A 24988-nucleotide genomic window follows, 5' to 3' on the forward strand; every position below is an offset into this window, starting at 1 on the left:
TATCGCTGCTACATTCACACAAAGCCAGCTGTGCACACAGCACAGTGTGTCCTTCCAGAAGGGGGTCTGAGTGCAGGTGCTGGTCCTGCAGTGCTTTACAGCCAGGACTCAGTTCCTGTCGCCGTTACAGGAGTCATGATGTGAAGAAGTAGCCGGAACAAATATTGCTGATAAATCTATAAAACTGAAAAATGAAACACACACACACGTTTGTAACTAAACATACCCAGCCACAGTTGTAAAACCTGTACGGTAGAGACTTTCTGCCTGCGGGGAATGAATCCAGCACTGTTTCAGCTGCACATCAGTCCACCTGGCCCGAGGCTAACCAGCAGCTGCAGACAGAATGATCATTTGTTTGCACTTACCTTGACCCAGAAAGACATTAAAGCTGGTGAGTGTGGTTCCCTCGAGGCTGTGAGCTTTGTTAGAACCTATCCATTCAACCACGACGTGCGCCCTCAACTCAGGCAACGGTTTAGGTTCATCATCAGGACTAATAGTGTACTAGCTGCCATCAGGGTCAGGATCACAACAGCCAGCATTATGGGTGGAGTAGACCTGAGACCTCTTTGGTATATTCAGCGTGTGATTTAAGGGAGGTGAGAAAGGTCATGAAGCTACGACTACAAGCCTTGAAATATATAAATGTTTGAAGAGCAAACAGCACGGCGGAGCCTTTGGTTCAGGGTGCAAAGAGAGCAACTCGCTCTCCACTTGAATTACAGCAAATAAATACAACATGACCTCACCTGCTCTTACTGTCACTGATTCTTTTTTTCTTTCCAAGAGGTGAGTCAGAGGCCTTCAGGGGAACAGAAGTGGATCGATCAGAACGGGTGATATTCTGAGGAAAAAGCAGTCTCTGTGGGCTAATCCTATTAAAGGATATTCTGCAAGACATATTTTATATCTACAATGTTTGGGGAAACTGGTGGAGCAGTAAAATTTCATGTATTGCAATAAAATAACATCCACACTAACAATTGATTGAGTAATGTCTGGTGCATTTCGAATGAAATGCACACTTAACTTGTCTGGACCCTTTTGTCAGTCGGTCCACCGGAGCTGGTAGCTGGAGACAATGGCGTTGGTGATCCATTCACCATCAACCGCTTATCCTGTATTCACGGTCGGCTGGAGCCGATCCAAGCGGACATTTGGAGAAGGCAGGTTACATCCTGGACAGGTAACCAGTCTATCACAGGGAGACATGTAGAGACAGACAGGTAACCAGTCTATCACAGGGAGACATGTAGAGACAGACAGGTAACCAGTCTATCACAGGGAGACATGTAGAGACAGACAGGTAACCAGTCTATCACAGGGAGACATGTAGAGACAGACAGGTAACCAGTCTATCACAGGGCTGACATGTAGAGACAGACAGGTAACAGTCTATCACAGGGAGACATGTAGAGACAGACAGGTAACCAGTCTATCACAGGTTGAAAATGAGGTATTCCAGCCCTGTCGTCTGGTTTACATACACAGAGGAAATCTAAATCGGCTCAATTCAATGATCAAACTTCCTCTGTGCGCTTCCTTGGTCGCCCAATTATAAGGTGAATTAAATTGGTTGTGTTGGGCCTGAAATCCTGGTTAGCAGGCCCTTCCAGCTCTGCACACCTGCTTTTCTCATTATTGGCTTTAGTTCCTCAAGATGTTGTAATTAGTAGAAGCGTGTTTCAGGCTATCAGGAGCTGGATGTAGCAGATGTTGGGAGGATTGCAGATCCTTGAGGTTAGAGGGAAAGATGTACTTCATGGGCCAATTCTTCTTTTTCATGCATTTTTTTTTTTCTCAGTGCAGCAGGGTGGGGGATGTGAATGTCAATGTCAGCGCTTAACAAGATGTGGGATCAGACAGCTTTTACCTTCTTAGGGGCGCTGAGGTAGATGGCAACAGAAATAGTTCACAGGATGAAACGGCATATTTTATTTTAAAGGCATCGTGGAATAAACAGCTTTATGGTTTGGTTCTTCCTATGCAAAATAAATAGACTTTTTGTCCTAGTTTATACACACTGGAAGGAAAAGTCACTTGTTCAGTCCATGATTGCCTTGAAAGGTTCAGATTTCTGCAACACTATCATCCTATGATATACAGCGGCGTGTCAACAGGAGCAGAGTGAAGCCAATGTGGAAGTGCCTTAAACCTGCATTATTTTTAATGGCCAACAGGCGTCGGCTCCTCTGGTTGCTAAAATAAGTAAGATATGTATAGAAATCCCAGAGTCATTTTCAATACAGCATGATGTTCATTTAGTAAATTAGGGTCGCATCAAGAGACAGATAGAGGTTAAAGCAGGGTATGCTTTAGGGCGTGGCTACCTTGTGAATGACAGGTCCCTCGACTGTTTTCAGTTCATGAAGTATATTGTAACATTTTAGTTGCCTGGAAATGTCTTATTCAGCATCCGGTTGCTTCTGGTCCCAAACAAACGAGACGGCAAAAGGCCAAAATTCCAGGCTTGAAAAATATTTTTTTGTTGTTGTTTTTCCAAACATGATATGATATGGCATATGATATATGCCTGATATGAACCTGAGCACAGTGGTGGGAAGCAAATCTGATTTTGTACCAAAAGCCAAAAATATAGTAATTTTGTTCCTTGTCATGTGGGTGTTTGGCACTGAAAGCATTAGTCACTGGTAGATATGAACACTCGGATGCCTTATGTAGTCCCCTCCAAACCATTCTGCAAGATGCTCCGTGGCGTAGGAATGTGGTTCAAAATATGTCAGTATTGATTTGGAAGCTAATGCATGTGAACAAACTGTTCAGGAAGGTTATCAATATCAATCCATGAAGTATGTTAATTATTTCGTTACAATGCTTTCCCCAACCAATCAGTCTAAAGCAGTTAAAACTGCAGCGTGTTGTGCGTGTGTACTTTGAGGGTCTATTAAGTCAATTAAAAAAAAGTAGGTTAAATTGCTATCCCACAGAAATAACGAATGTGTAAGCACCCTAAGGATCCTGTATTGGGTAACAGTGGCTGAGGCTGCGCGAGTATAAATGTACCAAATAAATATTGTCACACTTAGGTTTAGGAAAAACATCATGATTGGCCTTAAAATAAGTACTACACCTATGGTTAGGCAACAAAAATAATGTCGTACTTAGGCAAGAAACACTTTGGGACATGAAAACTGGTCTCAAACATGGGTCTCCTGGTTGAAAGTCCTGTGTTTGTTTCACCCTTAGACCTCTACCTAGTCTTTCTTGCTGTTTGTCCTACATCACTAGCTCTGGCCATTGCATATTCAATGTGTGTCCACCACATCAAAGGATCCTGACTGACTTCCCATTAGTTCCTGTGGTGCCGACACACAAGTTGGTTGGAGTAATTGTCTTCACTGTATCTCTATGTCTGCTGGAACAGTGGGCCGAGCAGTTCTTTTGAAAATGGAGTGCAGCAAAGGGTCGCCAAGGGTCAGGTGCTTATATGGATACATTGAGAAGCTGCTGTCAATGACAGCAGCAGTGGATATGAAGTACATACAGTAGCTGGGAAGCTGACTTGTTTAGTAAAAGATGAATCTCACCTTGACTGCCAAGACACATCTCCGGCTCTTATTTGGAATTCATTTCACCCTTTGCCACACTATTGGCAAACATTTATTCTCCTACTGATTGTCAATTTTTGGCCCTTTCACCACACATCTGCTCTGGCGTGTTTGATCAAAAGTATTGAAAAAATGGTTAGAAGAGGAGTGAAGCGGCTTTGTGAGGTCTGACAGCGCAGCTTTTCTGATACTTTGAGCACATTTCACAGCTCATCAGTCCAGCCTTGAAAGGGAGAGATTGCTCCGACGCATTTATGATGATCCTCAAAAAACACTGCTACACCAGCAATCTGAAAGGTAATGGTCCTACGCACACATCCAAATGCTGCACTCGGTCAACAGCGTACAAATCAATTGTTTAAATCCGATTGGCTGAAGGGCCCTTGATGATCCCGATGATAGAGAAGGACGCTGCCCTCCCATTCCCCCGTCCCTCCAACCCTTAGGTGTTGTGTTGCTCTTTGACAGGGTAGCTAGTCATGCTAAGCCCTCCAAGCATAATCATTAGTGTGTTATTATTTATTATTATTCATTAACTGGTGGTCAGATAAACAGGGAAGTGAGTGTCCTCTCTAATGAGAGAAATAACTCTCCTTAAATGAGATGTTCTGTCACAGAGTGACGCGGGAGGAGAATTCATTTGTACGATGAGGACTCCTCATGAGGGAATCGATACCTGTGAGTTGTGAGCTGTCACGACAAGTCTCTCGACAGAAACTCCTGACTTTAACCTTCCATTTCTTTACTCTAATTGTAGATAATGTTCAGGTCTGGAGAGCATTCATTTCCACCGTGTATGTCAGTTTGGAAAATCTGTGGTCACAGTCGGTTCATAAAGTCCATAATTCATTCAATATAAAGCCACAATAGACTGTGTATTGTTATGGATTGTGTACAGCAGCAATCACTCTAATGCACATCGCTACAGTGCAATCATCTAGGGAGCTTGTAGCCTCATAATATGACTGAATTGCAATTTGATTTCATGTCAATATTCAGTCTGCTATTGTATATGATAGTGTGGGACGCGTTAGTTGCTAAATTAGAAATTAAAGTTGAGTTAAATTGACCGGAGATGCAATCTCTGTGGGATTTCAACGTGTATCCAATGACACAAAGGTAAAGTTTAAATAAGATATTATTAGATTGCAATAATAAGAGACTGATACATTAGATCATGAATAAATTAGATCATAAATACTAAATGCGAAGATTTTATTTTAGTTTCCACAGTTCACAGTTTAATGCTTCCAAGTGAAAAGGAAGGGGGAAGCATTGAGAAAAATGCAACAAAAACACGTTCAAGCAAAAGCACTCGCTTCGACCTGGGCAACAAAATCACCACAAGTTACCACATTTCTAAAGTGAAAGTGAAACTTAAAGTTAAGAACACAACGACACCAACACATGAGGGACACATGTAGTGACTTTGCACAGCAGTTGGATTCTTAAGATGTCACGAGATCACACAAGAATCACAAAAATCACCCCGACGACGTTTGTGTCCGGCCAGCATCCTGTGAGGAGCTACTGGCAGCTACGGGGTGGCTGAGGTGCGTGTGAGGCAACGTGGAGAGGCGACCGTTCATTGGAAACAACAAGGAACGGCAGCATCAGTTCTCTCAAGGCTGGAGAGTATTTCTTTATTGAAAGAAGAGCAAAGAACGGCACTGAAGGCTTGTCTTCACAGGAAAGGTGTTTTTGATCTTCGGCAAGAGTTTGATTGACAGATCAAACGAGACAAAAACCTGACCTATAAATGAAAGAAAAAACGCTGATGCTTGTTTCCTCCAAATTAGGTGTTAGCTAATTTGGTAATACTGTCAGCTTGTTTATCTGTATGAGTGATCATTGACCCTTTGAATCCACTTCTTACTAATGTTTGTTAATGTCTCAAGATCTTAGCTTTTTCTTTGATGGAACCAATGCTCCAATATATGAAAACAAAACCAGAATTGTAACACACCCGAGTAGTTATTGCTCTAATTAAAAACCCTGTATATCTGTGCCAATCTCATCTCCCCTATTTGCTATGTCTATTTTCCTGCTTGTCTGGATGTTGCCAGGAAGGTGACATCCTCATTGTTTAATCTGCCTACAAAACTCTGAAGGGCGTTGATTGATTTTACTGCTGGGAAAACATGAACGTCTACTTTACTCACAGAAAAGATCTACCATGAGGGCAGAGACTCAGAAGCTGCTTTACGCCCGGAGGGCCATCGCTTCAGCCTGAGAACTGGCACGATAAATCTTGGTCGGATCGTGAAAGATTAGCGCTTGCCCCTTCCCCATCACCACTGAGGTGAGGTCAGGTGCCCTTGAGCAAAGCCCTTAGCTCACAACCACTCCAGTGGAGCTGCACAGTGGCTAACTGATCCGACTGTGGTTGTGTTGGTCAGCTTCCAGGTGTGTAACCGTGAGACTGAGCATGACTTAGTTTTCCTGTAAAACAAGGCATTTGCTCTCCGTGCAACTAGCCTGAATGTATAAAGGTTAAAATAAGCTAAAGTTGTTGTTTCTTTCATCAAACCGAATCAATCATAGTCTAACTCTGCCCTGACAGGTTTGGGTCTCGCGGGTCTCAGGTTTGGGCAATTATCACTGGCTCTTTTCTTTTCTTAGCTTACATCCGAGCTGCAATGTAAACAGCTCCGGGTCGAAATCCCTGCTGAATTTTAAATATGTTGACTTAAACTATATGATTTCATGCCCAGAGGAGCTGCTGTGCAGAGTCCACGTGTGACATACTGCTTTGTTTCTCCTCAGATGTACAACAAATTATCTGCGTAAGTGTTTGCCGGTACGTCTGAGTTTAGCTAATCCCCAGATTATGCTCCAGTGCCTCGAGATGTTTTGTGATGTAATGTCAAATTGCACCCATTTTACTGAATCTGAAAATGTTAAGGTGAAATACTTGTTACTGTGATTAGTGCAATTCTTCACCATTAATCTAACAAGATAGCATTTGTTAATCAGTGAGCTTTGTGCCGGTAGGTGGATTGTGTTTCCTTCGGGCCAAGGGGGAAACATCTGCTTCTGAAAAGTGAAGCCAATGCAATACTCCTTTAACCTGTGTTCTTTATAATGACCACCAGGGGGTGACTCCTCTAGTCGGAAAAAGAAGACGATTGTAAAGAAGTCTATGAGAAAAGGACCAAAAAGAAGCAAGATGACAAGAGCCAAAAACTAGACTGTAGACTGTAGTCATGGTGACTTAGTCTACTTCTCATATAGAACCCTCTTTAAGCTAACCACTTCCTGGCTTCTGCTATCAGACAGATGTGAGACTGGTATTGATCTTCTTATCTCTTACAGCTAATACTATTAATGCGGCTGACTATTGATTTAAGAAATGTCACTGTTTATTCTACTGTTAATTGCCTGATTTTATGGCCACCATATCATTTATCCACTGCAAATAACTGATTTTTGTTTACAATGAGACTTACGGACATGTAATGCTGTTTTGTGATCATCTTTAAACCATGGCATAGTGTGACGTTAATTGCAAAGAGTCACTTGAGTAAATGTACAAGTTAAAGACACACTTTACAACAACACACAGCCAAGCCACCTCATTAAGAGCTGTTGTGAAAAAAATAGTAAGCTTGAATATAGGAGGAGAGTCTATGGGTTGTATCAATAACAGCGCTTTATTAGCACAAATATCAGGAAAACATATTCCGGCAGTTCTACGTGCACGGACCTAATAGTCAACTCAACATAGGGTTGAATTCACTCAAAAGGCGCTTTACAACAGAGTGCGCAGCGTATTTCAAGAGACTCTGCATGAGTCTGATTGGCTCATTCTATAGATGCAGGCGGAGCGTAATTTTAGCATGCCGCGGCCTGGTTGGAGCGCTGGGTATCTCCACCCACACTGGCTCATACGGTCCATCCCTCCGGGTGCTGTCATCTATGTATTGTGTGTGTATGTTGTCGAGATGCATATCATGTGCTTGTCATGTGCTCCTTCCTGGTGCGGCTACACAATGTGTCCGTTCATTGTGTGTTGTCGGGTGTATATCATGAGCTTGTCATGTGCTCCTTCCGGGTGCAGCTACACAATGTGTCCGTTCATTGTATGTTGTCGGGATGTATATCATGAGCTTGTCATGTGCTCCTTCCGGGTGCAGCTACACAATGTGTCCGTTCATTGTATGTTGTCGGGATGTATATCATGAGCTTGTCATGTGTGTGTGTGTGACCCAAATGTGATCCTCTCTTGTGTTTCCTGTTTTCAACGTATGGCGTACAGATGGAATGCCCTGACACAGTTTCTGACCCTCACAATAGTTTTCCACTAGCCTGAACATCTGAGTCTATGTGTAGTAATTTAAAACATGTGTGATTAGCTTATGTATTTACATTTTTCTCCACAAATCCCCCTTTTCACACCAACTAGGTGTGAACATTTTGCTTAAAGGTACTCTTTTCCTTCCTCGTCTTCCATGTCCAGGCTCCCATCCTCAAATTCCTCATTAGCTAGTAGAGGCATCATATATTTTGGTGGGTCTTTTTCTTTAGTCAGTGCAGTTTGCACTAACCTGGAAACCATGGTTCTCAGACATGGAATGCAGCAGCACCCACAGGTGACTAGTATGGCCAGGAAGATGGCTATTGAGGCTGCTAAAGATATTATTACCGCTTTCCATTTTCCAAACACATCTTCCATCCATTTGGTGAACGGGTCATCGACCCCTGATGCTTCGTGCATTTCTTTGGAGAGTGCTCTTAGGTTTTCTAATGCTCGAGTGACTGAGCCATCTGGGGCCGTGTTATTGGGGATTATGGTACAGCAAAGTTTTCCGAACATGGCACAGACACCCCCTTTTTCAGCTAGGAGCATGTCTAGCGCCATTCTATTTTGCATAGCGATGATCGATGTGGGTGCGAGCTGCTCCGCCAGCCCTTCCACTGCATCCCTAGTGGCATTAGCGAGGCGCAAAATATTATAGTGGATATAGTTAATGCGGTCTACGTTTTTATTGGGGAGTATCCAGAGAAAGATTGATTCGAACCCTGCCCCTACTTGATTGGCCAATTTATACTCGTCTGGCACGCCTCGAGGGATACCTATGGCGTCCACGTATGTGGTCCCTCCAAATGGGTCTTGCAAGCTTGTGTCCCTTTTAGCAAGTATATGTCTTCTTCTTCGCCGGACGAGGGCGTTAGGTCCTGAGGGGTTTTTTATCACTCGACTGCCTATTAACGTAAGGGGCATCCCTAGTCTGACCATGGCGCAGGTGCCTATGGTGGTGTCGGCCTCTACTCGAGAATAGAGACGCAACCCTCCACAATAGTAAAACAGTCCCGCTCGGGCCCATGGTCCTATCACATCCCCAGATGTTGTCCTATTACACCAATCTGAGGGAATGTTTCCTACATTGACTTTTGGTTTGCTGCTGGCGAAGTTGAAACACTGATACCTGGGATCTTTTCCTTTTATGGCGGTAAAATAGCCGGCCCTAGTTTTATTATCAATGGGTGGGAAGACTGATGCCAGGGATTGGCATCCTGAGGGTGTGGCTTTTCTGGTTAAGTTCATCATACATTCATAACCTACTTTGTCTTTGTCTGGATATAAGGGGGCAGGTTCGACGAACATGGCAGGACGCGCAGCCGCGCATGCTACACATCCCGTCATGCTCTGGCGCTTAGCATTATCCGTAATCCACCTTAACCAAATGTTACTTTCTCCGAAGCCTGTAGCCATTTTTACGACGTCTAAAGGAGTTAATTCTGTGTAATCCTGGGTCATCACTATCGGACTGGTAGTGGGCGGCTTTAGGGCAGTGGAATTAGCTGTGGTCGTATTCGTTGCACTACCTTTACTAGTGGGGGCGTATTTGGGCGGGTATATGTTTACTTGTATTCCTCGTATCTGGTCTTTTCCGGTGACGTCTACTCCTAATGCGATCCATATGCGATTTTTTCCCGTGGAGCTTGCCTTAATGTTATTGATAGAGAGAGTGAGCGGATTGCCGGTTGGACTGAAATCTCTTTGGAACGAAATGTGGTCCCAAAACTCGCTGTGTGTGTGTCTGGTAAAACCGGACCAGGTCCCAGTGTACTTTGTTACTTGATACCAATCGGGACAAAATGGCTGTGAATCCACCGAGAACCCAAACCCATGTTGGTAAGCATTCCCAGTGGCCTCGCAGCTCTCCACTATTCGTGGACTATTACACAGATAGACATCGTAGCCCCGCCAACTTGCTTGGGATTCCCCGCAGTCTATCACGGAGCACAGGTCGAATGTGAACATTGTGGTATCCCCGGCAGTATAATTTAAAACTATTTTAGCACCGCACGCGACTTCGGGGATCTGGAAAGTTTTCGTTTGTTCCCTTTTGGGACGTGTTAGGTAAATGTTGGTGGAATTGTCTCGCTCTTTGTTTATTAGTTCGAGTCCTAGTAGAAGGAGTATTACCGCCACCCCGGTTACACCCATGATCACGGTGCACATCGTTTTCCCCCATGGGAGATAGTCTGCATATCTCCACCTCCGTCTTTCCTCCGGTGCAACAGACGGATCTCCGGAGAGTCTCCTAAAACTCCTCGGAGTCGTCATTTTGGGCCAAATCTGTTCTCACTTCCTGGAGTGAGCGAGTAGGTGGTGATGCTGGGGCACAATGTGTCAGGTGGTGCCAGGGAGCTCCTGCTTTTCCCTTGACCTGGACCGAGTGTGAAGTAACCTCCTTCACTTCGTACGGACCAGTCCACCTGGGGTCTGTCCACTTTCTTTTGTGAACCTTGACCCTGACCCAGTCTCCTACTTTGACTATCGTCCCCTGCTCTTCGGGATCCTTCTCCTGTGCCTTCTGCACCTGTATTGAGAGGGCTGAGACAAGAGATATTAGTTCTCTCATGTAGTCGGATTTCTCTATCTGACACACATCTAAAGGAGGTATATGTCCTCCATCACGTGGCGGGCCAGGCATTGGCCTTCCCGTCAACAACTCATGGGGCGACAGGTGCGTGCCTCCCCCTTTTGAGGTTCTCATGGCCATGAGAGCCAAAGGGAGGGCCTCCAACCATGTCATCTTACTGCCCGCACATACCTTGGCTATTTTAGCCTTCAATGTTTGATTCGCGCGTTCCACCAGTCCCTGGGACTGTGGATGGTAGACCGAACCAAAACTGTGTGCAATCCCCAGGAATGCCTCCACTTCACTCAGCATCTGATTATTAAAATGTGTCCCGTTGTCTGATCTGATACGTTTCGGTACCCCATATCTGGGTACTAGCTCTGTTTGCAACCACTTTATTACTGTCTTCCCGTCTTCTCTATTTGTGGGGATTGCTTCTACCCATCTTGAAAATCTGTCTACCATTACCAAGATGTACCTCTTTCCCTGTACTACGTTCTCCTGTCCCATATCTGTATAATCTATACTAATATCTTGGAATGGTGCGAGAGGTACGGGGTAGGATCCCATGGGCGTTTTGAATGGTTTTCTTGGGTTGTGGTTTCCACAGACGACGCATTCTTCGCAGTATAGTTTTGCCATGCTGTCTAGGTGTGGGTGCCACCAGAGTGCTGAAATGTTCAACAGTGTTTGTCTTTGTCCTTCATGGGTTGGTCCATGGGCTTCTTTTAGTAGGGTCGCTACTAATTTTGCTGGTGCCACTATCCTTCCATCATGTGATCTCCAGAGACCTTCTTTCTTTGTGGCCCCCTTTTGTGTCCATGTCGACCATTCGTACGGGCCTGCTTGTTCTTGTATCTTTTTTAGGTCTTCTTCGGTGAGTTTAGGTTGGGGGGGCGTCAGCCTGAGTACCATTTGCTTTGGCTGATATCCTCCTGCCTTTTTGGCCGCCTGATCTGCAGCCTCGTTTCCTTGACTGATCCTGGTGCCTGTTTTCTCATGTCCTTTGCACTTCATTATGGATACTCCTCTTGGTAGGGTGATTGCTTCCACCAGCTCTTGTATTTCTCTTTGGTGTTTGATTGGGGCGTTGCTGGATGTTACAAATCCCCTCCGTTGCCACATGGGTGCATCTACTTGTGCCGCCCCATGTGCGTAAGCAGAATCTGTAAAGATGTTCACCGTCTTTCCTTTGGCCAGTTTCAAGGCTTCGGTGAGCGCCTTGACTTCTGCCATTTGCGCTGAAGCGGGTTGTGGTATTACTTCTGCTTTGAGCGTCTCATGTCTTCCATTGGAGTGTTGCTGAACCACTGCATATGATGCCTGGTTCAGTCCGTTTTCTCCTCGATAGCAGCATCCGTCAGTGTAGAGCCAGAGTTCTGCTTTGGGATCTATGTCATTTTTCAGGTCTTGTCTGAGCTTACTTTCTTTGACCGCAAGTTCTTCACATGAATGTGGGGTTCCTTTCCCAAAGTTTCCAGCCATGTTCCTTTCGGCTGCGACAAAGGTTATATGTGGCCTGGTGCATTCTCTTTGAATCTTGGTTTTTCTGGCCATGCTGAAAGTAAACTCCTTACTTGCCAAAAACGCTGCAACTCCATGTTCAGTGTGGACCTGTAATGGGTGACACATCACTACATGTGCTGTTTTTTGGAGAGCTTTTGCTACCGCTGCAACATATCTGGCGCACATTGACTGTCCGGTTTCCACTGCGTCGAGTTTTGAAGAGTAGTATATCAACACATTCCTCTCTCCCCCTTTTTTCTGATACAAAACAGCATTTAAAAATGCATTTTGTTCAGAAACATCCAAATGGAACACTTCTGTGTAGTCCGGTGAGGTGAGTGCAGCAGCTTGGGAGAGTACTTGTTTCATGTCAGTGAATGCTTGTTCAGCTTCAGAAGTCCAGGGTAGTCGTTCTGTGAGGTTTCGAGCCCCTACCTCGTTGATCATTGTCCGCAAAGGTTGTGTCCGATTGGAGTAATCAGGTATGTGGGATCGGCTGTAGCCCGTTAGTCCCAGAAATGACAACATGTCTGCCACCGTGGTGGGCTTTGGATGGTGTAGGATTGATTCCCTGTGGGCCGTAGATACTCCCAATCCTGATGCCGAGATTTGTCGGCCCAGGAATAAGACTTCTTCTCTGCATAGCTGCACTTTTTCTCTCTTGACTTTGTAGCCCTTCTTGTGCAGAACTGAGAACAGTAGGGCAGTGGCCTCCAGGCAGAGGGTAGATGTTTCTGCTGCCAAGAGAAGATCATCTACATATTGGATGAGCACAACCCCTGGTGGCCATTGGAGTTCTAGTAGGTGTGCTTTTAGTACCTGATTAAAGAGACCTGGCGAGTCCCTGAACCCCTGTGGCAACCGATTGTAGGTGTACTGTTTGCCCCCAAACGTGAAAGCAAACATGGCTTGTGATGTTTGTGCCAGTGGAACACTGAAGAAAGCGTTTGCCAAATCTATGACAGTGAAGTATCGAAATGCTGGGCTTAAACTCGTGAGTGCTACGTGTGGGTCTGGTACTGGATGAACATCTGGAGTCGTTGCATCATTTATAGGGCGGAAGTCTTGTACCATTCTCCAGCCCTTTCCCCCTGCTTTCTGTACCGGTAATATGGGAGTATTCCATGGGGAGTGGCACTCGTATATTACCCCGACGTCCAGAAGGCCCTGTATCGTGGGGGCAATTCCCTTCATTTGATCTTGGGTTAGGGGATACTGCCGTCGATAAATAGGAGGTGCATCTGGGTCTTTCAGGGTGACAATCACTGGTTGTGTTTCCAGGGCTCCTACGTCATGGGGGGTTATAGTCCAAAATCGTGAGTTCACCGCATTCAAAACCGCTGCGGCTCCTGGGTGATCCGTACATGGGAGTCCATGTTGTCTTGGCAGTGGTATGTGTTCTGGGAGGGAGACATCCGTGGTATGGGGGCCCGTGAAGCACCACATATCTTCTTCTGGTGGGGCTTGGGCTCCTTGGCGGGGTTTTTGGACTTGGAGCGGCCATGTTGCTTAGATCAGTCAATTGAGATATGTCTACCCCTCCTGTGGGGAGGCCAAAGTGGTCCTCGTTATCTCTCATGAAGTCCCGATCGTATCCACATGCCGCTGATTTAGGGTTGTATCCTCCAGCCGCTCCCCGTTCCTCTTCCTCTTTCTGGCCGCCAATACTGCTGGCAGGTGACTTTACTCTGGTTGACCCCTCCTTCCTTGGGTCGATATGGTTTCCACCACTAGGTGGCTTCGAGGGATTTTTTGTGAGAGGTCCTTCTGGTTCACTTTCTGACCAGGTCTTTTCTGAACTGCCTTGATTCCTTGATCCTCCAGGGGGCTCCAGTGCCGTTATTCGCTGTTGCAGTCTTTCCACTTCTCTCTTCATTTCCTCTCTGTCTTGGTCTTGTACGAGGACTTCCACGCCGGCCAATGTTAGTACTGGTGCTTGAACTGCTGTGTCTGTGGTCTGTGCAGGCATAAATCTTTGGTGGGTGTAGGGAGGTGGGGCTGTTGGGGGAGGTGTCGTTTCTGGAGGCCCAGTTGTTAACTTCTCTGGCAGGACTGGATATATGCCCCCTCCCCCTCCCTGTGTCTCTTCATGTTTGTCTCCCCTCTCCATTTTTCTCTGCTGGAATAGATCTTTTAGCATTAGGTTTGTTACTCTTGTCTCTTCTTCTTGTTCTTCAAACATCTTTTTGAGTGGTTTGAAAACTGATCGCTTGTCCTTTTCAGCCTCCATGTTCTGTCGAGCTCTCTCTAATCTTTGTTTGACATCATTCACCATTATATTCATAGCTTCTCTTGATGGCAGCCCGTCCTTGGTGATCCATCCCTTTATCTCCCACCTTTTCGCTACTGATTTAACTATCTTCCCATCTCCCTTTTTACTTCTATCCTCAGTCATAACTCTAGCCTTCAAGGTCTCTACGAAGTCTTCCATTTCCCCCTCGTTCAATCCCTCAATATAATCAAAAGAATCGCTCCTAACGTTACCCAGACCAGCCCCAATCCCACTAGGTTTATTTAACAGACTCGTCTTGATAAGTTTTTCTAGTTCTAGTATCTGTCTACTCACTTCCGTTATCGTTGGTATGTGTGTCTCTGCTGTTGCTGCTGAGTGGAGAGTGTCACTTCCTAGAGCGTGCAACAGGGTGTCGGCTGCTTCCTCTTCTTCTTTGTTATCTATATCTCTGAACTCTTCTATGTCTATGTCATAAAACTCCATGCCATGTCTAAATTTTCTTGTATTACAACCACTGCCTACGCTTCTCTGCTCGACAGCGCGGTTCCGGAGAAATTGTATCGGTTTCCGAATTACAAAGTACTATAAATTTCTATTGTATTACAACCACTGCCTACGCTTCTCTGCTCGACAGCGCGGTTCCGGAGAAATTGTATCGGTTCCAAATTACTATAAGTTTTCCTGTATTACAACCACTGCCTACGCTTCTCTGCTCGACAGCGAGGTCCCGGAGGAGTTGTATCGTTTCCAAATTACTATAAGTTTTCCTGTATTACAACCACTGCCTACACTTCTCTGCTCGACAGCGAGGTCCCGGAGGAGTTGTATCGTTTCCAAATTACTATAAGTTTTCCTGTATTACAACCACTGCCTACGCTTCTCTACTCGACAGCGAGGTCCCGGAGGAGTTGTATCGGTTCCAAATTACAAAGTACTATTTATGCAGTCTGTTGGTTAACCCAAAACACGCTATGTTCGTTAATAGAGTGACTTAATTATGTGCAAGAATTCTCATGTTTCACGGAGTATGGTGGGTCCGCTACTTCACGATACTGTACACATAAAAGCCCTTCTATTCGTCCTTCATCTCGTGTTTTCTGTTAGGTTCAGTCACACATGTGTACACACTATGGCAGGTTTATTTTATCACTTTTGCAGAATATGTTTTCCTTCTATTTTTTAACATTTTATCCTTTAGTTAAATTTTGTCTAAAGTATTCATACTCACACTCGGTACTTGTTGATCACCTAATTTATATTTTTCAATATACAGAATTCAATTAAATAGGTTTCTGCTTACCTTTTCGGTTGAGCGCTCAGTGACCAACGTTCCCGAGAATGGATGAATCCTTCTGGCCTCCACTTTCTTTCAGGAAGCCCCCCTCCTTCTGCAAGACAGGAGGTAGTCGTTAAAATTCTTTCCTCCTCAAGCTTTTCTCCAAACCATCCTCTGCTACCAGATTTGTTGTGAAAAAAATAGTAAGCTTGAATATAGGAGGAGAGTCTATGGGTTGTATCAATAACAGCGCTTTATTAGCACAAATATCAGGAAAACATATTCCGGCAGTTCTACGTGCACGGACCTAATAGTCAACTCAACATAGGGTTGAATTCACTCAAAAGGCGCTTTACAACAGAGTGCGCAGCGTATTTCAAGAGACTCTGCATGAGTCTGATTGGCTCATTCTATAGATGCAGGCGGAGCGTAATTTTAGCATGCCGCGGCCTGGTTGGAGCGCTGGGTATCTCCACCCACACTGGCTCATACGGTCCATCCCTCCGGGTGCTGTCATCTATGTATTGTGTGTGTATGTTGTCGAGATGCATATCATGTGCTTGTCATGTGCTCCTTCCTGGTGCGGCTACACAATGTGTCCGTTCATTGTGTGTTGTCGGGTGTATATCATGAGCTTGTCATGTGCTCCTTCCGGGTGCAGCTACACAATGTGTCCGTTCATTGTATGTTGTCGGGATGTATATCATGAGCTTGTCATGTGCTCCTTCCGGGTGCAGCTACACAATGTGTCCGTTCATTGTATGTTGTCGGGATGTATATCATGAGCTTGTCATGTGTGTGTGTGTGACCCAAATGTGATCCTCTCTTGTGTTTCCTGTTTTCAACGTATGGCGTACAGATGGAATGCCCTGACACAGTTTCTGACCCTCACAATAGTTTTCCACTAGCCTGAACATCTGAGTCTATGTGTAGTAATTTAAAACATGTGTGATTAGCTTATGTATTTACATTTTTCTCCACAGAGCTCATGTGTATTTTCACTTCCTTAGATCTCAGCTTCCATGTTCTGATGAAACATGCAGTAGGAAGCTTTCAGCTCCCCGGTGATCTCCCACCAGCAAGCTGCTACCTTAAAGGACAGATCTGAACTAGTGTGTTAATGAATTCTAATGAGTGAGTATGTTTATATGTGTAATTATGGCACAGGATCAGGGAAATAAATTGATCAATGCATTGTAACCGCTAATATGTTTGAATGTTATCTACCTTATTTGGTCTTTTTTATAACACTTGGTTGCAGTCAGAGCAGGATGTCAAATTAAAGTTGATACATTTGGGACTCCAGCTGCAGGTCAGTGTCTGCAGGGTAGCTGCTGTATGGTGAATCTCTCCACGTCGTGTCCATGTGTGTCTCAGTACGCTGGTGTTTAGGACGAGGACACAAGAAAAGAAATGAGATAGGCCAATCATATAGTAATTATGTCACGCTTCTGGGCTGATGGAACTATTATGCTCTTTATACCTCAAGCGTCGACTTTTTTACTCGTAAATTTCTTATTAGATACCGACCAGCTTCCTTGTTCACAGGAAACTCCTTGGTAAGTGAAATGCCCTAAATGGAATTCAGCCATCATTTATTTGATCATTTACAACTGTCCTTTTTCCCACCGTGATAAGTCAAGGTAGCTTCTGTAAAAATGGCATAATCCTTCCTATTATATCTTGTGTGATTCACTGAGAGATTATTCTCTACATAACTTAATTCTGTGCCCGTCTTGCACAACACTATTATGTCCCGTTGATGACACTGTTTAAAAGAAAATGATCCCCCCTCCCTTCATCACAAGGTCCTTGCAGATTATTTTCCTGCTGCTGGAGAATCGGCTCATCACTCACATCACACACTGATTTTAAAAAAGTGTTTGCAACTCATGTTATTTTTTGGGGGGTTACTGTTGTTTTTCAACCAACCTCCTTATACACCCATTATCTATTTTACAGGGGTAATTTGGGTCCTAATTCTAACTTTTTAAAAAAGGCAACATGGTAGTGCATCCAATTTGTGTCTGTGTGATTGGCATAGCCAAGCAGAATGCCATAATTGGGTAACGTGTTTCTAATGCCTCTAATGAACTCTGCTCATTTGCATGCCTTACTGAGCCTGATACGCCAAGTAATTATCATTCATAAACCGCCATGAAAATTAATGCACAGTAACTAATCTGCAGCAACGGTGATGAGTGAAATTATTGCACAATATTTGTGTCAGCTCTGAAACTAAAGCCCAAACAGCAACAATGGCAAAACGATCACAACACTTACAGTAACATTTAGGGCATTTAGCAGACGCTTTTATCCAAAGCGTACATTTGTCAAAAGAAAGAAACCACAACACATAATTGCAGATAAAGTCAGAGCGAAAAAGTAGAAACAAGCATTAGGTCCTCATCTGAGTAAATTAGTAGCTGTTCAGCAAGTACAACAGTGCTATGATCAAAGTGCTACAGGTAAGACAGAAGATGGCAGTGACTCTGTTGTCCTGACATTGGTCGGGAGTTCGTTCCACCACTGAGGACCAGAACAGAGAAGAGTCTGGACTTTACTGAGTGACATTTGTTTGATTTCAGCGATGGTGGTACCAGCCGGCCAGCTGAAGTAGAGGAGCAAAGTGTTTGAAAGTAGATCCATTGATGGCCCTGAAGGCCAGTGCCATCGTCTTGAATTGGATGTGTGCTGCAACAGGAAGCCAGTGGAGGTCACGGAGGAGGGGGGTCACATGGGAGAATTGGGTAGATTGAAGACAGGATAGTTGGTCGTCATGGATTACACCCAGGTTCCTCGCAGTTGACGAAGGCAATACTGTGATGTCCTTGGTCCTAGTACTGAGCCTTGTGGGACACCCGTTTCTAGAGAACAGGGTTTGGAAATAGAGCCATTCAATGTGACCTGAAAGGTGCGATTTGTCAGGTATGATGTGAACCAGGTTAGAGCAGAGTCGGTTATGCCAAGTTCAGCCAGAGTGGAGAGGAGGATTTGGTGGTTGACTGTGTCAAATGCAGCAGATAGGTCGAGGAGAATGAGAACGGAGGAGTGGGATGAGGCTCTGGCGTCTCACAGGGACTCGGTCACTGTGAGGAGGGCCGTCTCAGTGGAGTGAGCAGTCCTGAATCCTGATTGATTAGGGTCTAGGAGGTTGTTCTGTGAGAGATAGGATGACAGTTGGTTGTAGGCGGCACGTTCCAAGGTTTTAGAGAGGAATAAAAGAAGAGATACAGGTCTGTAGCTTTGGATGTCAGTAGCGTCTAGGGTGGGTTTTTTAAGGAGAGGCTTCACGGTAGCTGTCTTAAAAGCCGCTGGAATGACACCTGAGGTGAGGAGGTGTTGATCAGGGTGGTGAGGAATGGCAAGATGTCGTGTGAGATGTCCTGGAGAAGAGAGGAGGGAATCGGGTCGAGGGAGCAGGTGGTGGCACGGTTAGATGTAACAAGTGCATGAATGTCTTCAGAGGTGAGGGGGGTAAAGCTGGTAAGACCATCAGAGTTGAGAGTTAGTGGAGATGTTTTCTGGGAGGGAATAGGAGTGAATGAGGAGCTGATGTCATTTACTTTCTTGGTAAAGTAAGTTGCAAAGTCATCAGCAGTAAGGGAGGAAGGAGGGGGAGGGATAGGAGGGGTGAGGTACATTTACTACAGTACTTAGATGGTACTGACTGATGATGTCATTTTTGGTTTGAGTATCACGGACACACACACACACAGACACACGTGAACACAAAAGTGGGGTTGGTGAAGTCTTTTTGGTGGGAAGCCACAGCATTTTAATGAAAGCCTTGCTTCATTGTGCAGCGCTGTCAGTCAGCTTACTGAGCTGAGACCTGAGGTTGCAAGACTGGTAGAAAGCACAAACACAGAATCATAATGTGTCTTTGTGTTGAGTTTCAAATGTCACCACGTCTGCAGCTTTTTTTTTCAGATGACAAAAAAACTGTTTCACTAGCAAAAAGGGCAACTCGGAGTATCATTTTTAACACAAGTGGCACCAGAACTGTGACTGTGCCAGCTCCTGCAGCTTCCTATTGTGCAGCACCCGAACACACAATCCATTCTACCGTGGTGACTGATGATCAACATCATTGTCTTCTGACTTCATGGATGACGCATGGAAAATAACTGTAACATAGCCTTGTCTATTTCTTACTGACCTTTTCCTTCTGCTGTAGGATGTCATGTTCACCTGGACTCACACAACCTTGAAATGACCTTCATGAATGGAAACCAAATTAACTTCTTTTTTGTCTTTTTAATTAAGCATGAAGCAAAAGTAGCACTGCGGGCTTCATTAAACGCCATGACAATGAATATATTGGTGAATTTCCTCTTCTTACTATACAGCCAAGCTAAAAATGTAAAGTATGTCGTAACAGTGACATATTATTGAAATTAAAAGTACTCTATGTCTTTAGGCAGCAAACTTGACTGCAATGTACCAGTTGGATATGAATATTTCTCGTGTACAAACTGTGCCTGCTGGAGGTACTAGAGAGAAGGTTGGTCGTCATCTCCTCAGCACCATGATGATACAAACAAGAATCATGACAATCCGGTGGGACCAGCATCATATTTTATGTGGACATTGGAGCTGGACACATAGAGGCAACGTTGGTTGCTGAGTCTTGAAGGAGCCAAAACCATGAAAGGTTTGAGCCAACAAGACCTTAATTTGTTTGATCAGTGACTCTCAACCATCTGAAGCAAAGAAGGAAACAGAACGATGTTATAAAACCAAAAGCCTCAACAATGCCATACTTTAAAATTGAATCCTTATTTTAATGTTGGTTTCTTTAAACCAGATGCCACAATCCTACAACCGTAACAATGTAGCAATTTTGACCAAACAATGTTCTTCCCTGAACCCCATTGTGCCTAAAAAGAATTTATATACCTTGGTTTTGAACCACAAAAACCTGCCTTAACATCTGCATTTGGTGTTGGTAGTAATATAAGCAGTAGTAGTAATGTTAACATTAGTAGTAATATTAGCAGTAGTAGTGATATTAGCAGTAGTAGTAATGTTAACATTAGTAGTGATATTAGCAGTAGTAGTGATATTAGCAGTAGTAGTAGCCTAATGTTAGCAGTAGTAGTAATGTTAACAATAGTAGTGATATTAGCAGTAGTAGTAATGTTAGCAGTAGGCTAGTAGTAATGCTAGCAGTAGTAGTAATATTAGCAGTAGTAGTAATGTTAACATTAGTAGTGATATTAGCAGTAGGCTAGTAGCAATGCTAGCAGTAGTAGTAATATTAGCAGTAGTAGTAATGTTAACATTAGTAGTGATATTAGCAGTAGTAGTGATATTAGCAGTAGTAGTAGCCTAATGTTAGCAGTAGTAGTAATGTTAACAATAGTAGTGATATAAGCAGTAGTAGTAATATTAACAGTAGTAGTGATATTAGCTGTAGTAGTAATATTAGCAGTAGGAGTTATATTAACAGTAGTAGTAAAATCAACAGTTGTAGTGACATTAGCAGTAGTAGTAATATCAACAGTTGTAGTGACATTAGCAGTAGTAGTAATATCAACAGTTGTAGTGACATTAGCAGTAGTAGTAATATCAACAGTTGTAGTGACATTAGCATTAGTAGTAATATCAACAGTAGTAGTAATATTCACAGTAGTAGTGACATTAGCAGTAGTAGTAATATCAACAGTTGTAGTGACATTAGCAGTAGTAGTAATATCAACAGTTGTAGTGACATTAGCAGTAGTAGTAGGCTATTATCAACAGTAGTAGTGACATTAGCAGTAGTAGTAATATCAACAGTTAGTAGTATTAACAGTAGTAGTCCATGGTGGCAGGCACTGCCACGTTTTGATGGATCTGTCTCCAACATTCCTCTGTAGAACAGAAAGCAGTGAATGTTGAGCAGCATCAGCAGGTCTTCTTCATCTTCAGACCAGGTCCGGTGTCCCGTCATCCTCCCCATGTGGACTTTGTCTATCTTACTACTACGGTACTACGACCACCTGACACACCTGCAGCAGTTGCTCTGAGAGTTTAATATTGCCAGCTTCACATTAGTGCTTCTTGGAAACCTGCTGTGTCTCATAGCAGTATTTAAGGGTTCCTTGTGCATGAATTAAGACTCCAAGGGCAAAACAGTGGTTCTTTAAGCTTCCTCCCACAGTTGCCTCTGTGGTCATAAGAGTGTCACAGTATTTCCTCTAGCTTGCTTGTTTGGATGGACAAGCGACCATAAAAAAATGTTCTTATGCAAAAAAAAACCAACAACAACAACAACATTTCCGCTACTACAGATATGATCTAGAGTTTAATTATACCCAAACTGTGATTTATTTTTTTAATAAATCACCTTCATCACCTTGTAGTTTCCTGCAGAAGTTGTACACTTTTGAGAAAAACTGCATTAACAGGGGTATATTCAGTTTAGCAACCATATGCTGCCTCAAAACTCTGAGCCAACAGAAGGTTCCCTGTAAATAAGATATTTCATACCGCTTAAAAAAAAAACTTGGCTGGAGGACTCGGAGTTACATCTACAAAATAACGGAAACTTGACACATTCTCAAAGCACCCTAAACACTTTTCACATGATTACAGAGACACACAGTCTCCAGTCTGGCGCTCACTGTCAGTTGATATTGAGTGATTAGGACGGGGATTAGTGTGGGCACAGTGAGCAATCTGGCATTTTGAAGAGGCTTTATCGCTCAGGCTGCACCGGGTTCTGTTTTGGCTGTTTTATGTCATTACTGACACAGTCCTCCCACTCCCAGCAATACACTCCCATTGTGTTTGTGTGCACTAGTGTTCTCCTGCAGACACTTATCTTGGCAGTGTTGAACAGTCTATGAAACAATATTTAGACCAAGTGCTGATACCCTCTTCATCGCGAATAGACAAAGGCTCCATATTCAGTGGAGGAGGACATCATTCACATGTCTCTCATGTGTCTGATGTTACATAAATGCTTACGTAATGATCGAAGTTGTACTTGTATCCCCTTCAACTAAATTGAGATGAACATAGATCTTGGTTATCGGCCCGTGTATAGATGCCGTGACAAATTTGGTTATCTGTCAGTCCTTTGGAAGTAATTTGGGGTGCAATAACAACGCCATTTTTTTTATCTTTGGGTGTCATTTAATGACATGTAATCAATTCTGACTGCAATGTAAATGTAACATAGTTTGAAAAGTGAGATGACTTCTTATGGTGAGAAGGAGGGGAGGTGGGTGAGTCAAACAAACACAGGACTTTCAACCAGGAGGCCGGTGTTTGTGTCCCAGGATGTTTTGAGACAAGTTTGTTTGTACGTATGTTACATTGTTTCCATTTGACTTGGTATAGATATTTTAAACCCAACCATAATGTTTATTTCTAAAACACACTGCCTTGGTGACCACATGATACCAGCCCTTCTTTCAAACGTGTTTGACTTTCATAATGGCCAAAATGTTTAGTTTCATTATAAATGTAATTTAGAAGTTAGTCTTAATTTGTAAATAATATTTACAATCAGCTATGAAAAGCTGGTTTATGTCAGAATAAAACCATTATTTTAACAAATGAAGAGATTCTGTCTACAGAGAGATGGTACAGAGCTTTTATTTTGAAACAGAAACATGAAGTGTATTGATATCATGTACGTAGATTAAAAATGTTATTGTTTGTCTGTGACATGTTCTACAGAAATAGACATTGAAACTGTATGGCATGATGTCTCAAATGCCTTATCATGACACAGGATGGCCTTCAGAATTGAGTTGTCAACCCTTCTAATGGGCAATGCAAGGGTCTTTTGCAACAACAACAAAAAGGATCCAGGTGATTCATGAATTCACTGAATGGCTGTAAATCAACATTAAAATATGATCTGGAGAAATTAAGTTTATGTGAGCTTGGAAAGGAAATCTGTTTAATCACAATTTGACTGCAGACAGTGATTCAAGAATATATTTTCTCTTACAATAGATACAAAATTCTGAGATCAGACTTTTCACATGTATTCGTGTTTCCAGGCTGTAGATTGATGTTTGAATTCTGTCTTTAAAAGTTGATGTCCTTTGTGCAGAATGCAAGGCAAATATTGACATTGCGCTGCAGCACAGGAACAGGCATGCTCTGCACTTGAGTGACAGGCCACTATCGATTTTTTCTGACAATGAGATAGTGACACATAGTAAAACACAATCACCGGCCATTTTAGCCTGAGACCTGGCCAAAAATCCTACACACACACACACACACACACACACACACACACACACACACACACACACACCCACACACAGGCAATCATGCTTTTCTACTTTGATGGTCTTTACCAGCTTGGCTTTCCCCACCAGGCGTGAAGGTCATTGGCCTTTTTCTCCCCATAAAAGTACTGAGCATGTTTCAAGTTGTCTGTCTCGCTGGTTGATTGGCACCAGAGATCTTCAGCAGGGGACTTCTGAAAGACACAAACATGGAAGCGGAGTAATAAATGTGACACCAGGAAAATGAAATGTCTCCATGAGCCGTGTTAATGAAGCATTAGCTGTCATTGCTCTGTGCTAGGTGTTGTAATAACTTAGTATAAATTACAAAGTGTAATCTATGTTATTAACTTCATGGTGTAAAATGGTGACTGTTGAAAATGTGAAAAAAACAGGTACTTGTCACCTCGGTGCTTCTGAAAAATCTGTTTTGACAATAATATCAGGTTTAATTAGTGTGAGCTGTTTGACAGCGTGCATAAGCATAAGAGAACGGTTCAAGCCAGCAGCACCACAAACCTCCGTAACACATGGTACTGACCTACAGTCCATTTGACCCCCGACCTACCTCAACCACCTCAGCTGGCTGGCAGGTACCTCCATTGCTAAGGGCAAGCAAAGGTCGCACAGTCAAGTCACAGCGCTTCTCCATCCTGGCTGCAATGGTGGAATAATGCCGATGTGAGGACCGCAGAGTCGCTCCCCATCTTCCGTAAATGACCCTGTTGTTCAGTGTTCACCTGGACTCTAACTAGCCTCCTCCCTCTACTACCCCTCCCCCCAAAAAACAACAAAAAACCCACACATAGTACTCATTACTTGTTTGTATGGACTGGCACTTACTTTAGTATCTTGCACGTTGAATCTCACCAACAGGAGCATTCATCCTAATGGATGTGAGGGGTCGTAGCCACTTATAGTGATGATCTGGCTGAGGGGGATCAGACCTGTGCAGGATTTATGTGTTTTGAGTCAGCCTCTGGAGTTGTCTTCCACAGCCCCAGCGAGTTCTTGATGAGGATCCCAGTATCCATGTGTGTGGCTTCAAGTCAGAGGCTTTGTTATAATCAATCCATGCCGTGCACAGGTTGGTCTGTCTGATCTTACATATTTGAGTGACTGTTTTGTTGACCAGTAGCTGGTGTTTGGCTCCCCTGGTATTACTACCAACTCCTTTCTGGGCTCTCATCATGTATTGATCCACGTGTCTACTCGTCGTGTCTACGCAATTACGCCTTGACAGGAGCGTCTGTGTTGTGCAGAGGCAGGGTATTGGCCAGTAGTTGGTA

This window comes from Eutrigla gurnardus (assembly GCF_963514095.1).
Source record: "Eutrigla gurnardus genome assembly, chromosome: 7".
In the NCBI taxonomy this organism is placed as follows: Eukaryota; Metazoa; Chordata; class Actinopteri; order Perciformes; family Triglidae; genus Eutrigla; species Eutrigla gurnardus.